Below are 12,820 nucleotides of genomic sequence, written 5' to 3' on the forward strand. Positions count from 1 at the left end.
GCTGTGGCAACCCCTAATTAATAAAGGGACTAAGCCGAAAAGAAAATAAATAAATGAATGTTTTGTCTCGAGATAGACACCAGAATTTTAATTTATTTTTGTAACAAACATTTATTTAAAAATTAAATGAAATACTTATATGTCCTAAGTAAACTATGGTCTAATCCTGTCTGTGAAAGTAGGTCATAATGAACAAAAGTGTCTTTGCAAAATATATATTAATAAATCCTGTTGTTGTACATTATTGTACAGTTCCTAATGCTCTTTTTAATAAGATTCAATAGAAGCGTATTGTAATGCGTTACCATTTTCACATCCACTGAAAGGGTCAACTAAAACTATTTTTCCTCTTCCATTCCTAAGATTCTCATCTGTATTTCCATTTTATTTGAGGTTTTTTTTTCTCTCTCTCTGGCAATCCGGTAATTCTGAGCCAGAAGGTTTTTTTTTTCCATGCTATTTGGATTGAGCTGACATTCAGTAGTCCTCTAAATATCTAGAAGATGTAGACTCGAATTCCTGCAAAGAAACAGTATCAGGTTCTTTACGCATCCCCCAATTGCATTTCTCATACACTCATATATTGCTTATTTATCAGATTCATTATCCAACTTAAAGTATTGGCATAAAATACAGATTATATTCATAAATTCAATCGTTAATTTTTTTCAACTTAATCCCTTTTATTAATCCGGGGTCGCCACAGCAGAATGAACCTGCAACATGTTTTACGCAATGTAAAATTAAATCATTCATCATTCATTCTTTTTTTTTTTTTTGCTTAGTCCCTTTGTCAATCTGGGGTCGCCACAGCGGAATGAACCGCCAACTTATCCAGCAAATGTTTTACACAGCAAATGCCCTTCCAGACGCAATCCGACACTTTGAAACACCCATACACTCTTGCATTCACACACATACCCTATGGCCAATTTAGCTTATTCAATTCACCTGTACTGCATGTCTTTAGGCTGTGGGAGAACATGCAAACTCCACACAGAAATGCCAACCGACCCAGCCGGGGATCGAACCAGTGACCTTTTTGCTGTGAGGCGATACTATTGTTACTTGTATAAAGTGTAATTTAAACAAGTGATTGTAAAGCAGTGGTTTGTTTTGTAGGATCAAGCGGCAACCTCCTGCTCTCCCTCAGGAAGCCAATACGGAAGTAACTAAAACTGCAATTCATCCGAAATTCCGCTAGTCCTGGCCTCTCCTGGCTCCAAAACAGAGCAAATTTCAATTGAGCCCACTGTTAGAATGGCCAACTTTACAGCAGAAAAAAAGGTGTTTACAGCCTGGTACAAAAAAAGATTTGGGTTAATACAGCTAATATTACCCTTCATGACAACTGTGAGGGGGGTGAATTTTTTTATAACTTATCCGTTTCCTTTATATTAAGTTATATTAAGTTTGCATAATTAAGGGCGTGGCCACTTGAGTGACAGCTAGGTCTCGCTGGTCGCCGTCACGTCACCTCAGCTGAATCCTGCAGATTAGCCACTGAACTCGGCATATTTATCGTATTTCTGTGTTGTTTTATGTGGCTTTACACAGTCAACTGCCTTTTGGACTTGTTTCCCACAATTATTAGATGGCATGGCATGCTGAGGGCACTTAATTGTGCTCACAAACCATTCACGTGGCCTCCGTTTCCCATGTGAGTAAAGTTATATGCTTATATACCATCTCTGTACATGTATTTGTTTTATTTAAGATCATTTATCGTTTATATTTATAGCTGTAATGCATTCCAGAATCTGTCAGATTGATTAGCTGTAGGCTCTGAACAGTCATCTGAAGCGTTGTCATACAGTTGTCATGCTGGATTTCATCAATAGTCTTACATTTACTAACACAGACTATATCTAAAGTGTTTGGAAGTAATTCGCGTTTTCCTCCTGTTGAAAAACGTCATAAGAACAATGTTTAGTGGCTCAATGTATTACAGCAGTGTTTTTAAAAGTCTAAACACTTTATTGATATAGTATACAACCAAGCACAAGTGGTCAGAATACAAACGAGTCACAGGTGATAAAGTATAAAGCGTTTCTCCCAAAGTAAAGTGTGTCTGAACCAGGTCCAAGCTAAATGCTAGCAGGTGTCTGTAGCTCCGCTCACTCTCCGCCTTTTTGCCCTTGTTTGGTATCCCGCCGTGGGTGTGATGACGCGTGACCAAAATGGCGACGGTTGGCCGCGCCTACTTGTGGCTTCTTTTTTTTTTTTTTTTTTTTTTTTTATTGAATGCTTGAAAAACAATAACAACAAATGTCATGAATTAAACAGCAACAATCCAGGAGTTTTTAGTCATTTAGTCCAAGATAAGTGCCAAGTCCTTCATCAAAGTCCTCGTTCGTATTGCTTTTAAGTTGGTTGATCCTTTAATACACTCAAAATACATTTTCATTTCAATTTTAAATTTAGGGAAAAAAGGTTTACACTTGCAAAACTTGCTCTTGTGAATATGAAATTTGGCCAACAAAAAAACAAGGTTCATGAAATAGGTATTATTTTCCTTTTCACAATCATGGAAACCAAAGATAACATTCTTATATGTAAATTCAAAATCTGCCTTCACATAAACTTTTATAAAATCAAGAACATCACACCAAAATGACATTGAATGAGGGCAAGTCCAAAATAAATGAACAGACGTCTCAGGATTCACTAAGCAAAATGAACAGTTGGTGTTACTTGTGGCTTCTTTTGCGCTCTTCAGAAACCTATGGGTGACGTCACGGATACTACGTCCATATATTTTACAGTCTATGTGTAGGATCTAATAATATTGATCGTAAAAATAATTTTAAACAACTTAACAGCTTTAATTCTAGCCAAACTAAAATAAGACTTTCTCCAGAAGAAAAAATATGAGTGAAATAATAATCTTTTATTGTTCTTCATAAAATAAATATTTACGAAAAAAAAACTTATTAAAACAAACAACAGGTAATTAATACATTTTAAATGTTTTTAAAAACTCATCTTGTTGACAAAGGAGTAAAACCTGGCGAGTTCTAGTTTAGAAAGATAGTGACCAAGAATAAACATTTAAAATAGCAATTATTTAGGATTTCAGGTCAAAAGGTCTGTAAATCCTGGTAAAAATGTCTTTATGGTGCAGTTTATTTTATGCAAGCCTTATTTGTTATAGTCAAATAAAATCTGAGATCCGCCTACGTTTGACCCTATTGGTGTGTAACATGAAAGTGTGCTATACTGAGAAGCATATCATAATGAATAAATTGACTTTCTGGCAAAAACATTGCGGTTAAATGCACTTCTGGCTGAACGCAACTCTTTTTAAAAAATGCCATTGTCGTCCTTATGGTAGCCAGTGCATGTGTTGTTTGAGAAAGCGAGCACGCGTCCTTTAATTGGGCTTTTTGGAACTACATCCATAAAATTCCACCAAAATGGATAGATTTAGACTGCAGCGTGTAGTTATTTACTAGAAACAGTTTAATCTGTGTTGTAGTATGTGGTTTCCACTTACCATTAAATCAAGCTTGAGGATCTTGGAGTAACCAAACGGAAAAGAGCAGAGCTTTGAAGAACTGTACTGGCTTAGATGAAAGTTTTCTAAACTACACAGAGTAACTTTTGAGGACCTCAACTGCTTTTTAATGTAGAATAAAAGGAAATCGGGCCTTCTGGTGGGCAATGTGATTTTCATGTTTATTTTATTTTCATTCATTCATTTTCCTTCAGGTTTAGTTGTTTATTTATCAAAAGTTGCCATAGTTGCCAACTATTCTAGTACATTAATTACACAGTGGATGCCCTTCCAGCCGCAACCCAGTACTGGGAAATATCCATTCACGTCCACACACACTCATACACTACATCCAATTTTGTTTACCCAATTCACTTATAGCGCATGCCTTTGGACTGTGGGGGAAACCGGAGCACCCAGAGGAAACCCACGCAAACAAGGGGAGAACAATATCATTTTATTTTATTATTTTTTTTAATTTAATTTTTTAAATTTTATTTTATTTTAGTTTGATCCTGGATTACAAAACCAGGTTTTATGTTGGGTATATTTACAGCAATCAATTTCTTCTACGCTAAAAATTGTTAGAATAATAAGTAAAGATCAGGTTCCATGAAGATATTTTGTACATTTCATACTGTAAATGTATCAAAACTCCATTTCTATTTAGTGATATTAATAAAAACTGTTAAGAACTTGATCTGGACTTCAACTGAGATTTTCTCAATATATTGAGAGGAGTCTGGATGTAGACTTGGTATAGTTGCAATGTGAGCTGCATATAATGCTTTTAATGTGCAAACCTAACCCCACCCCTAACCCTACTCCTCACAGTGACATCACTAGCTCCATTGAGTGCATTGTGTCTGACATTGCAAGTCTGAGATATGCAGTCTTAGCTAGCAAATCCAAGTCTGCATCCAGATACTATTTGAGATATCAGTTAAAGACTGTCAAATCCTAACAAACCATATATCAGTGGAATTAAAAAGGACTCTTATGACTGATTTTAATCATCACTTAAACTTGATTAATACAAATTTCAAGAATTCAGACTTAGCTCATGATTTAAACATAGTTTGGCATGCTGTCCCTGGAGAGAGCCCTGGGCTCAAGGGCGAGGGGAGATTGAGCGCAGGTCGATCTCAAAACTCCTCCGCTGCTGAGGCTAAGGTGAACTTCCTGAGACATTAGAAAAAAGATTTATCCTTATTTTTAACTATAATATATAGATTTTCATGCACAACCAGCGGCAGTTCTGTGGGGGCACAAATGTCTGGTTGATGCCAGAGGTGAGAGGAGAATAACCAGACTGGTTCGAGCTGATAGAAAGGGAAAAGTGACTCAAATAATAGAGCATCTCTGAACACAAAACACATCCAACCATGAGACAGATGGACTTCAGCAGCAGAAGACCACACCGGGTGCCACTCTTGTTAGCTATGAACAGGAAACTGAGGCTACGATTCACACAGACTTACCAAAATTAGACAATAGAAGATTGGAAAAATGTCGCCTGGTCTGATGAGTCTCCATTTCTACTGCAACATTCGGATGATAGGGTCAGATTTTGGCGTCAACTACATGAAAGCATGGATCCATCCTGCCTTGTATCAACAGTTCAGGCTGCTGGTGGTGGTGTAATGGAGTGGGGGATATTTTCTTGGCACACTTTGGGGCCATTAGTACCTACTGAGCATCGTGTCAATGCCACAGCCTACCTGAGTACTGTTGCCGACCATGTCCATCCCTTTATGACCACAGTGTACTCATCTTCTGATGGCTACTTACAGCAGGATAACACACCATGTCATAAAGCTCAAATCAACTCAGACTTGTTTCTTGAACATGACATGGCCTCCACAGTCACCAGCTCTCAATCCAATAGAGACCCTTTGGGATGTGGTGGAATGGGAGATTCGCATCATGGATATGCTGCAGCACCTGCATGATGATATTATGTCAATATGCACCAAAAACTGTGAGGAATATTTCCAGTACCATGTTGAATCTAAGCCATAAAATATTAAGACAAACGGAGGTCAACCCGGAACTAGTAGAGTGTACCTAATAAAGTGGCTGATGAGTGTAATTAGTTTGCAGCAAGATATATTTTAGAGTGTATGTTAAGCTTTTAAATGCTCTCTTTCTTCCATCATTGCTATTTATTTATGAAATCTATTATTTCAGTCTGAAGCACACTGGTGTAAATTTGATCAGACCTCATATAAGATCCATTTTTTGGCCCAGTGAAACCATCTTCTTCTTTCTTCTTCATTCTGACATGTGATTTATCAGTGTTTTACAGTCAAACCTCCCATTCCTTTAACACATGCTTCCCGTACTTCCAGGTCCATCACAGTGAACGTGTGTGTGCTTGACAGTCAACCATAAAGAGGATAAGCACTTTCCTGCAGAGGAACAGCTGTGGAGCAGGAGCACGGTGAGTCTGGTATTTTTGGAGAGCAGGCCTTCTGCCTCATGAAAGCGCGGGGTGGGTCACAACACCTGTTTGTTCGGGACAGACAACCGCCTATCAAAGCACTGAGGCTCCGAGCGCTGCGTAATGACAAGACCAGCAGAAGATCCTCAGTGCTGCAGCGCCAGCCTGTCCTCTATCCTGAAGCGTACAGTATGAATGATTGAAGGAACAAACAACAGAACGTGTGAATGAATGAATGGATCAAGACAAATGCTGGTGTTTAGCTTGAATTTGGTTGTTGGCATTAGGAAGGTTGAATGAATGCCTAGATATCACAGTATGGCCTAGCAGGTCAGTTGTGTGTCTGTTTTTGTCTTGTAAGAGGCTGGGTCTCTGCACTGTAAAAAATATCCTGGTTGCCTTAAATTTGTAAGCTGATTTAAATTAACCTTATGAGTAGGCCCGCGGAATCTGCGCGTGTAGAATTTTGCAGATTTTTAGCCCATTATTAATTCTTTTTATTTACTTGAGTAAATGTGTGTAAATCTATATTTATTCAGTTTTTTAATTATTTACAGTAATATTATTGACTAATATGAAAGTGTTCATCTGATTTATGTTCAATGCCGTTTGTAAAGTCATATTCTGTCTTTTTGTAGAGATATTATATGAGAGACTTGCTCTCATTGCTTTCTTGCTTTACTAAATAAAGGGAATCTAATTGGATTTGCATTTTAAACATTAAATACAATTTAAAAAGATATTTTTTTTATTCACATATTAAGGTTTTAGTTATGATACTCCCAGAATAATTCCGCTGATTTTTACCTAAATTCTCTGCATAACTAGCAAAAAACAGAGATTCTGTCGGCCCTATTTATGAGTCCATTGAACTTATATTATGTTAAAATGACTTAAAACAGCTTGCATAACTTAACAAATTAAGTTAGAGCATGATTAACTTAATTTTAAGTTACAATGACCTAAAAACATGCTGTCAGAAACAATTGATAATTTTATTTTAACAGTGACCATAAATGAGAAATCATCACTATAGTTTAATTATGCTGGCAAAGAAATCACTATTTCGGGAAAATAAATAAATAAATACTACTTTTCATGGGTAAATTATAATATTTAAAATCAAACAGATTGTTTTGACATTAGCTCCATAACTGGGCGTACAAAGGTCTGCATTAATATTATATTAGTAGTTTTACAATTTTTTTGCGTTTTATTTTTTTAAATAGTTTTACAAAGTTAGAAAACTATAATTATGAAAAAATAAAATTCTGAGAAAAAATATTTTATAATTAATATTTTGGTATTACAAATATTTTTTTATTGAAGTTTTCCTTTACCTTTTTAAAAATACATTTTATTTATTTTTTTATTTCATTTACTTATGTTATGCGATAATTTTTTGATCAGTGAGATTTATATTAATTGCCAAGTACTTTATTTGGACAACTTTCTCAATATTTACACTGTAAAACCCAAAAGTCAACTTGATCAAATGAAATGAGTGTCATTATCTCAAAATGTACTGAAAGTTAATTCTACTCATTTGATAAGAGTTCTGAACTCAGTGTTGTAGGTAATGTGTTAAATAAATACCTCATTGCTTCAACTTAAATGGAGCAAGTTCACGGTACTTATATAGATTAATTTATTTTTTCCCTCAAACGGTTTGAGTTGATTTAACTTGTTGGGTTTTACAGTACTCAGTTGGTTTGAGTTCTCTTTATTTATTGGGTTTTTACTGTGCTCAAATTGCTTCATTTACTCAAATGGACTCATTGTGATTCGTTTTTAAACTAAAATGATTTGTTGCAATCGGTTTCCTCAAATAATTTGAGTTACGTTTTGGGTTTTACAATGTTGTTGTTTTTTTTATTATTGTAACAAACCAAACCAAACATGAATGGAATTTGGATTTCTAAAATACGCTTATGACTGGTTGTAATAATCATTTAAACCAATCATTTAAACTCATTTACACAAATTAATCAAATTTAACCATAAAATTTAATGATCACCTAAAAAACTGTTTAATGATCATCACAGTGGTCCAAAACAACATTTGCTATCTGTGATTATTTAGTTAAAAAGTATAAGAAATTATCTATATTTTAAGGTTGGACAGTAGACGGCTAACTACAGTGCTCCACATAGATACATAGGTACATCCCTCACAAATCTCTCCTTTAATTTCATATTTTGAATAGGAAGCTATACAAAATTATATTTGTGCATATACGTTAGGTTAGTCAGTACTGAAGACTAATCTGGAGTAGTACACCGAAAAACGAGTACAGCTAAATTTATGTATAGAAACATATTAAATAAAAATTTCAAAAAGAGGAAAAATAAAGAAAAGCAAAAAATGGAAAATTTGAGTTGAAATTTTGTAGGTTGTAATTATTTTTTTATTTTTTGCAATATTTTGCTTGAATTAAATTGTATTATCTTTTAGTTTCTAAATATGTTTGGTGACTAAAATATTATTTGAATAAATATATCTGTTTAATAAATCTGTTTTGTTTAAATGTACCAAAATAAATTGCCTATATTCACTGTGAAATAGATACAAATGTTCATTTTCAAAATGGGAAGTCCTCAATTATGCTGGGAACTGTATATATTTTTGTAAATCTGGATATTTACAGGTAACAAAACAAACAGATGGAACAAAAAGATGTATGGATGAAATGTCCCTTTAAATGCACAGACAGGCCTTCTTGTATGAAAAAAATAACATATATGAATTTTCATTTATTTATGAAAGCTATTGGCCCAGTAGTTCCCTGTTCAATATGAAAGCACTTACTCTTGATTTAAAACTGACAAGATCTCATTTAAGATCAATTTTTCGGCCCAGTGAAACCCTCTTCTTCTTCTTCTTCTTCTTCTTCTTCTTCTTCTTCTTCTTCTTCTTCTTCTTCTTCTTCTTCTTCTTCTGTTGGCTTTTTCAGGTCAGATCTTTGGAAGCTGTCTATGCTGTGTTGTGCTTGGCTCTTGCTCTGCTGCAGTTCCTGCTGGCTTTGGACAATGTGCGAGCTCCCAGAAGGCTTTGCTCTCCCAGGCTAAACACTAATACTTGGCTTCTTGCGGTTGCATCCATTTTCATAAATTTTCAACTCTATTTTGGCCACTGGGTTTTTCCTTATTTATAGTATTTTGACAAATGACATAGCCATGTGAAGACGTTTGCTTTTGCAGATTTTTTTGACAAAAGGCATAAAATTTTATATACATTTCAGGTGTGAGTTTTATACAGTACAGAAATGACTACACTGTAAAACCCAAAAAGTAATGTCAATTCAAACCATTTGAGGAAACCGATCGCTACAAACCATTTAAGTTCAAAAACTAATCCTAATGAATACTGTGAACTCAATCCATTTGAGTAAATGAAGCAATTTGAGCACAGTAAAACCCAATAAATGAAGAGAACTCAAACCAACTGAGTACTGTAAAACTCAATAAGGTAACTCAAACCGTTTGAGGAAACCGATTGCTGCAAACCATTTGAGTTAAAAAACTAATCTATATGAGTACTGTGAACTTACACCCTTTCAAGTTAAAGTAATGAGAGATTTAATTAACTGATTACCTTCAACACCGAGTTCAAAACTCTTTTTAAATGAGTAGAATTGACTTTCAGTCAATTCTGAGCTAACTACACTCATCTCATTTGATAAAGTCGACTGTTGGGTTTTATTGTAGCATAACACTGACACTTTTGTCACTGTGTTACGTTTAAGTTGGCTGATGCTGAAATGCCCTTTAGCACAAGTTCATGCACTCACAGAATGCTTAATGGCTACATGATCTTAAGAAATCATCCTCAACTGAAGGTTGGCTGTATGGCTGTTAATTATACGTCTGATTCTGTGACTTTGGATATTTATAGGTAGATGAATGCGTGTTTGTCGTTGTGTTCAGTAGAAAGGTCTTGGCAAGCTGTTGGCAACATTCTTGTTTCATTTCTTTGCCTTTAATTTGAAATATGCTTGGTTGCTATTTTTGTGGAACTTGTTGGATGGGTGAACAAATTATAAGCAAAAAGTTTTGTGGATTTGTTCAGAGGTCACTGCGAGTGCTGTCGGCAACGTGATGCATTTTATCGAAGAAAAAAATATATAATTGTACAAAAGTTGTCTTTCCTCTACTTGTCAAAAGTTGGAATTGTTTAATACACTCTTTAAAATATAGACTCTTAATTGCAGGTTTATTAAGTGGTCAGGCAAGCAACGATCACATTCAGGAGAAAACAGATGTATGTATGCAAATCCAGAGTCATAGTCGAATATACTGGCAGATGGACAAAAGGCAGGCAGCAGACAGAAATAAACAAACACAACAAACAACACAGCAAGACGAGGTAAGGTAAACGCATCGTAACGTTCACAATACTTTACGACAAGACTTAGCAATGAGGGTGTCAGAGTGAACTGTAGATATGGGAGTGTCATCAGTCCATGAGCAGCATCAGCTGTGGAAGTGTGATCAATGGAGACTTGGAGCAGGTGTGTGTTTCATGACTGGAACTTGTAGTCCATATACCAGCAGATTTGTAGTCCATTAGCAATCTGCACAGGCTGTGACAGGCTTTGACAGTTCTGAGATTTTAAATTTAATATAACATTTATTTGTTGTTGTTTTAATTTCATAAAAAATTAAATTGAACCTTTAAAATGAACTTATCCAGCACATGTTTTACACAGCAAATGCCCTTCCAGCTGCAATTCAACACTGTGAAACACCCATACACTCTCACATTCACACAAATACACTACGGTCAATTTAGCTTATTCAATTCACCTATAGCCCATGTTTTTGAACTGTGGGGGAAACCGGAGCACCCGGAGGAAACCCATACCAATATGGGGAGCACATGCAAACTCCACACAGAAATGCCCACTGACCCAGTCAGGGCTTGAACCAGTGGCCTTCCTCCTGTGAGGCGATCGTGCTACCAACATTTTACTCCTGGCACTTTTATCATTGCTATTTAGAATCATAGGTCTGGCGATCATACTTTAAGTGGTCATTTGTTGGAGAGGCTTGTGTGTTGTTGGTTAAAAAAAGTATGGTTTGTCTAACCCCATTACTTTGTTCATTATTTGACTAAAACCAAAATGTGTTACTTTGTGCCCTGCTTTTATAAATCTTTATTAAACCTAACATCCAAATATAGAACAGATACTTTAGTAAACTCTACAAAATCATGCTAAAGTGGTTCTTTTACTTGTCTTTAAAGTGGAACCACTTTAAGTGCTGTATAGTGGTTCGCAAAGTGGGGGTTGTGAGACAATGAAGGGGGTTTCCAAAAATCTATTTTATTTTATTAAACCATTAGAATTACCATAATTTATCCATAACCTACACTGAAAAAAGATGTGTGCAGAATTGTTGCAAACAATTTATGTGTGTTGAATTTAAACGGACTAAATTCAGTAATGTTCAACTTATTGGTTTAAATTCAGCCCAAATAAATTGTTTACAACCACTTAACTTAAAAATTATTTGTAAATTCAAGGAATCACCTTTGGATCGTTTTTTTAGATACTGAAAATAAAAAATAGTTTATAATTGCCTTTTGATTTTTTCCTATTGGATTGCGACTCTTGGTGTGATCACATTATATTAAAGACACATCAATAGTGCAGATGCAACAAATTCATTTTGTTAAAATTTTTGGCACATTTCCAACACAAAAGCATTTTAAAAAAATGTTGTACAAATAATAGACTTGGGCCTATTTGTGTGTTTGTGTGCCGTAGCATGCAAGGTTTCTATATTTACAGTATCACCCCCTCAGAGGTTATTGCGGATCCTGGCATTTTTAAGAACCAAAGAACCACTACTGGTGTTAAATAGCTGAAACTGGATCTCCTATGATTATTTTTTTGTGGATTGTCTGCTTAAATGCAATACTGTAGAGTAGGCTATAATGCTTGGCATTAGTTGCTCTGAATATAACACTTGAACGCAATAAATTTAAATGGTTCACTTGTTATCTATCTATCTATCTATCTATCTATCTATCTATCTATCTATCTATCTATCTATCTATCTATCTATCTATCTATCTATCTATCTATCTATCTATCTATCTATCTACCTACCTACCTACCTACCTACCTACCCACCTTATCTGTCCATCCATTCATTCATCCTTCTATCAACGTATATCTATACATCTATATATTCATGCGTCTGTCTGTCTATCTATTATTATTTTTTTTATTATTATTATTTTGTATTATTATGCACTCTGTCAAAATCACTAAATAAAATAAGTTATGTTGACTTAATGAAAAAGAGTTTTGGGAACTCATAAACTGATAAAATTAACCAGAGCTCAACCCGAATGAGTTGTGAATAAATAAATTCTATATTTGTGTTTACTCCAATCCTTTACGTTAAATTATTTAATTTAGCTTTTGTCTGTAGCAGACAGCTAAATAATATTTAAAAGAGATTACCAATAAGTACACTTAAAATACTGGTTCTTTATTGATATCAATTGTTAAAAGCTATTAAAAACCCCGCGGGTTTACCCCAAGACCCAAATGCAGCATTTGTGGCGCTCCCATCCCCTGCAGCTGCACTATTTATTCAGCTAGTGCTACTTTGGACCGGCAATATAGTGTTTTTTTTCTCTCGCAACTGACCCGACGTGCACCTGAAAGCGATGAGGTGGCGTCCTCTCTCTCTCTTTCTCTCTCAGCTCGCGACTCCTTTCATCTGCATTGTGAAGGGAATGAGGAGGCAGACGCAGCTCTTGGATGAGACGCCGCTATGAAGATGAAGAGAGGGGGAGCGTGAGCTCTGGTTGGCCACATCCAGAGGTGCGACGTGTCTGCGGAAGAGATGCAGCCGCGTGCGGGCCA

Source organism: Danio rerio, chromosome 3, assembly GCF_049306965.1.
Source record: "Danio rerio strain Tuebingen ecotype United States chromosome 3, GRCz12tu, whole genome shotgun sequence".
In the NCBI taxonomy this organism is placed as follows: domain Eukaryota; kingdom Metazoa; phylum Chordata; class Actinopteri; order Cypriniformes; family Danionidae; genus Danio; species Danio rerio.